The 5,611-nt window shown below is 35.4% G+C and overlaps 1 long non-coding RNA gene across 1 annotated transcript; it reads left to right on the top strand.

The window, feature by feature from the left end:
* Positions 1–575: 575 nt before the first annotated feature.
* On the top strand, positions 576–2,142 carry LOC138872140 (uncharacterized). Its single transcript, XR_011400581.1, has 2 exons — positions 576–949; positions 1,912–2,142. It is a non-coding gene; the product is annotated as an uncharacterized lncRNA (long non-coding RNA).
* The last annotated feature ends 3,469 nt before the right edge of the window (positions 2,143–5,611 follow it).

Genomic DNA, 5,611 nt, shown 5'->3' with positions numbered 1-5,611 from the left:
ATCAGGTTTGGTCACTACATTGTGATTGGTTTGATCATTTATTTTTGTCTTTAACTCATTTACCTATTGTTCTTAATTATCGTATTAAATTAAACCACGTATCTTTAAACCGTGTATAAATTTTGTAAATGCCTAATTTTTGCCTTATATATATATATATATATATATATATATATATATATATGTGTGTGTGTGTGTGTGTGTGTGTGTGTGTGTGTGTGTGTGTGTGTGTGTTTGTTCTTATTTGTGTATGTATAGGTTTTAAGAGTTGAGTAATGGTTTGATAAATGGGGTAGGGTTTGGGCTAGTGTAATTTAATTAAAATTGTGCCAAAATTGGCCCAAAATTTGAGCCCAAAGAGCCCAATCCCGGTCCAAAAGGGGGCTGCCAAGAAGAGCTTAAAACGACGTAGTTTTGTCTTGAAACTACATCGTTTTGGTTAAGAGACAAGATTCAATCTCATCCACCCATCTTGATTTAATCTAACGGTCCTAGTTTGATCTTCATCCTAGGTATTTAAAGCCTAAAATTCCCAAAAATTTGTCCCATTTCCCCATTATTTCCTCTCTCTTCTTTCCCTCTCATCGCTCTCTCTTCTCTCTCCCCCCAAGCCGTTGTCGCCGGCGGACCACCTCCAAATTCACACCATGTAATCTCCACAACTTCCTCTTTCCATATCTCCAAACCAAATTCTTCAAAAATCCCTCAAACTCCTTCAATCTTAGATCTAGAAAACTTTCCCGTCACTTTTTTGCCCAAATTATTGAAGCTCCAACCACTACCACCCCACAATACCTACATCAATGGATAGAGCTCCTCAAGACCTAGCTATTGATGCCAATTTCACCCTGAAAATTCGGCGACCAAAATCCGGCCAAATTCCGGCGAACTCCTCGAACACCCTCTTTTGGCATACCACCATTTTTCCAGCCACTTGAATTGTAAAATGGTAAAATCCTATTCTTTTTCATGGCTGATTTTTTTTTCAGATTTTATTTTTTATTATTAATTATTTTAGCATTAGTTTTTGAAGTTTTAAAATGTTAAATTTTCTGTTTTTGCACTTGTTAAAGTAGTAAATAGTTTTGTGTTGATTAAAGTGAGGTAGTGAGGAAATGCTTGAGAGTATATGGTAAAATCGTAATCCTGCCCCGTTATTAATTTTTTGTTTTTTTTTAGTTAAAGTTAGTTTCTATCTTGTTTCTTCATTTAATCCATTTTTTATTATGTTTGTCTAGTTGGTTTTATTAAATCGCTCCAGCGATAGCGTGCGTTTCGTTTGGCTTTAATAGTTAATTTTTGTTTGCTTACGATTGGTTCATAACACATGTGTGAAGTTTAATTACATGTTTTAGTACTTGGTTTAGTTTGAATCAACAGGGTGATATTGATGTTGTTAAAATCTGAAGTTTATGTTATTTTATCACAAAATAGGGTGCTAGTAGCCTACTTTTACTAGTTAGGGTGACTGAAATGATATTTTTTTTTCTCTTTGTTTCTGACATAGTAGATTTCCTTTGACCTTTGGACGGATTTTGAACAGTGTTTAACACACAATGTCAGTTTTTGTCAGACAGATATTTGGTGAACCAAAATCTGTCCAAATTTGCCTATTTAAGGGCTGCCCTTTCCTCACTTTGGGAAGACTCTATCACACTTCCAGGGGACATTTTTTATAATTGCTTTGTCACAAAAACAAAATAAAATCAGCAATTTAACACATGAAAAGTAAGCTGAAATGGTGAGCTTTCGGAGTTAATCTTAGAGTGCAAACTTTTAAAAAAGTATAAGTTCTCTTTAGAGTTCGTTTCTGGGTTCCCTCTCTAAGTTTTTGGGTTGTTTTAACACGGATTTGCTGCTGTTTTTATGCTGCTTTAGTTGTTGAACTACTGTTTATTCTTTTGCTACCAGGTAATCCTTTAAGACTCGTAATATACGTATTTTCAGCAATGGGAACAACTTGAACATGCTGCACCATTTAAATGTGTTTGATGTGATGAATAGTTTGACAACAAAAGAGCTTGTATGTTATTGTTATGTATCAAGCATGTGATAATGTGAATATAGTCCTTCATAATACTTGAATATTGAGTTGTAAGTTTTTGAATGTGATATGTAAGTCGTTTATGGATTTTTTAAGCATGTTTTCAAGCTATTATATCCGAGTAGCAATGCTAAGTATGTCATGAATGACTTTAGGTGTATAACACATAGCATGAGTTCGTTTTAATTGCTGAAATTTCACTGCCAACATATGCTTCTAGGAATGTTGTGATAATATCTATGTGAATCTGGCCATTTTGCCGGATTTGCAAAAATGGCTATTTTTGTAAAGTGGGGGTTTATACAATTGTGACTATGTAGTTAATGGTCATGAACTCAGACTAAGTAAAGAGCTAAGATTGTATCAACTTTGGGCCTTATTGAATCAAAGATAAAAGTTGGCCCATTTACCTTTAAACAACATAATTACCCCTTTTCTTCTATATAACATTGGGCCAATTGAAATTCATTTCTTGGCCCATTTTAATAATAAATTCCAGCAGCCCAAAAGCTCCATAGAAGCTGGCCCATTTTTTTTTAACAAGAAGTTGGCTCATTTCTTTTAAAATAGATAAAGTTGGTCCAACATTTATTTGCATAATTTTTCCCAACTATAAAGCTCGAAAAAATAATAATAATAATATCAGATTTTTCTACTATTTTAATTAACTAGTTTCCCTTTAATTAATTTAAACATTAGGCAAATAGTAGGTGCGCTTTAACTTCACGGACTCACTTGTGTAGCGTGACGCTTAACTTTTAATAAGTTAATTCATCAATTTCATGTCATATTCAATAGTTTTAATTAATTTATAAATCTTTTGCCATAATCGCGGATTCGCTTGTGTAGCGTGGTAGTGACATTTAATAAATTTTCTGGAAAAAAAGAGGGTTAATGTTTCCTCCAACACAATTGCAGCAATTTTTCAAAAGTAAATAACGTGCTAACAATCGTCTGTCATGACTGTGGATTCACTTGCGTAGCGCCGTTATGACTAAATAATAAATTTCGTCGATCACGCATTCGCTTGCGTAGTGTGGTTATGATATCTTATTATTCAAAAAATTTCTTTAATTTTTTCTAATAATCAAGAGATAAAAGAGGATAGGTAAAACATGAAAATAATATAAATCACAGTTTGTCCAAAATTAATTCAAGCCAAATTTAAGTCAATAAAGCGACCGTGCTAGAACTATGGGACTCGGGGAATGCTTTATACCTTGTTCTCGGTCAACAGAATTCCTTACCCGAACTTTGTTTTCGCGGACCGATTAAAATAGAGTCAAACCTTCCTTTGACTAGGGATCCAAATAAATGGTGACTTGGAACACCGAAAAAATCAATTCTAAGTGGCGACTCTGAACAATAAAATAATCCCTATTCAAATTTTGTCACTTTAATTGGAAAAACTCTTTGGCCCATACACATATTATTATTATTTTGAGGGGTAGAAAAGGGAATTACATAAGAATTCGAGCTTGTACATGTTGACTTTTTATTTGGATTTATTAATTTTGTAAATATTGTGATTTATTTGTGCCTAATGTGCTACTTGTTCGCTTTTTATCATTTTGATATTGTTGAACTGTACATATAAACTGTTTTCTCACGCACCCCTTCTGAGTCTTTTTGAAATTAAAAATTGGGCATTTGCTTGACATAGCCCGATTTCTTTGAAATAGCCGAGGTATTCGTCACCCGATGAAGGATTTTAGTCACACCTGTTTTAGGCGGGGAGCACCACCAGTTAAGCCGGAAAGCAATGCTACCGGTACACTGACCCTCCTCGGCTCGAGTTGCCCGCTCAAGTAAGCCAGTCTAGATACCTTCTCCAATAGGATCTAAACCTAGAAGAACAAGCCTCATGCCGGATATCCCTAGTAGGTTCGCTTTATTTGCATCAGGTGCATTTGACTTAGCGAAACTTAGCACAGGGGCCGGGTCCGTATAAGACAGGTATCCTCTTTGAGACCATCATGTTCACGTATGTGCTACTTGATACATCATTTGGAAGGCTTACTTGCATTGTCGACCGGTTTTAAAAAAAATTAGTGTAATTATTAAAAATGAAAAAAAAAAAAGAATAATTCTCCTAGTTTAGTGCAAATAAACCTTTTTTTTAAAATATATATATATTTTGTAGTAGTCTGGTGTGAGTTGTAAAGATTAATTTTCATTAAAAAAACAAAAGGGGAGAGTACCCTGTTTTACTGAACTACGCGGGTTTGATTCTCATCGGATGTGAGATACGTAGGCAACCTCCATCGGGTTCAGCCCACATGTTTCAAAAAAAAGGGAGCATAAAATTTTCAAAAAAAAGGCCTATTTTGGTCACCTTTTACTGTCTGGCCCTCATGTTCCAGCTGTTTTGCCAAGACAGCCTTAAAATCTTCCTGGGAAGTGCTGAAGGGCCATTTTTGTAAAAATAGTTACTCTATCCATATTTATTCACCTTTTACCATTTTGCCCTTATGTCTGGCCATTTTTGTCGAAGCAACTTTAAACCTTTCCGGAAAGATTGTTTTTGCAAAAAGTAGCTATTTTTATCTGGTTATACTCATATTGCAAAGGGTCATTTTCGTAAAAATAGTTTTTTTTATTTATTATTTTGTCTATTTTTATTGTTTTGTTCCTGTGTTTGGCTGTTTTTGTCGAGACATCCTTTATGCCTTCTATGGAAGTATTAAAGGGCCGTTTTTGTAATAATAGCCATTTTTCTCGCTTTTATCATCTCAACTTTTGTGTCCGGTAATTTCAAAGTATATATTGTAATTAAAAAAAATAGATCGAGTCCTAAATTGACCAAAAAATAAAATAAAATAATGAATGATCATAATTTGCATATAGTTTAGGTAAGTCCTAACCCTTTTTCTATCTTATTCTTAGGATCACCATGAGTTCTCCACAAAGAAGCAGTCAGAAAAGGGTAAGGGACGAGACACCTCCTATGTTCTTGATCAGAGATAAGACCCCGAGTAGTCTCTGTAATTGGTGGGCTAGTTTTGCTACATGGGAACGGAATCGAGTATTTAAGCACCTCAAGTTTCTCACCAACCTCATGGGAATTAAGCCTAACAGAGATTTAATCGAGGCTCTAGTAGGTTTTTGGGACCCCGCGAACAATGTCTTCAGGTTCAAAGATTGTGAAATGACACCCACATTGGAAGAATTAGGTGGGTTCACCGGATTGGGGAGAGACCTTCGTGGGAAAAAGCCTGCTGCTTCGAGAAAAATTGGTGTGAACAACTTTTTAAAGAAGTTATGCCTTCGTCGAATTCCAATGGTTTGCTTAAACGAAGGTTGGGTTCCGTTGGAATATTTTTATGACAGATTTGGGGACGAGAAAGGGTTTGAGAACTTCTCGGGCACAGAATTTGTCAACCAGTTGAGTTACGACGCTTGGAGGGAGTTGAGAATCTTCGCGTTCATGATATCATTTCTAGGGATCATGGTCTTTCTGGAGCGTGGTGGGCGCATCAGAATTCGATTGGTTGCGATAGTCTCGTATTTGCAAAGTAGCGAGGATCATACCATTCTTCCCATGATTTTGGGAGATATTTTTCGGGC

The sequence above is a fragment of the Nicotiana sylvestris genome, chromosome 6, assembly GCF_000393655.2.
Source record: "Nicotiana sylvestris chromosome 6, ASM39365v2, whole genome shotgun sequence".
In the NCBI taxonomy this organism is placed as follows: Eukaryota; Viridiplantae; Streptophyta; class Magnoliopsida; order Solanales; family Solanaceae; genus Nicotiana; species Nicotiana sylvestris.
Note: the sequence above shows the minus strand (reverse complement) of the source record. Positions and strands in the feature narration are given on the sequence as shown.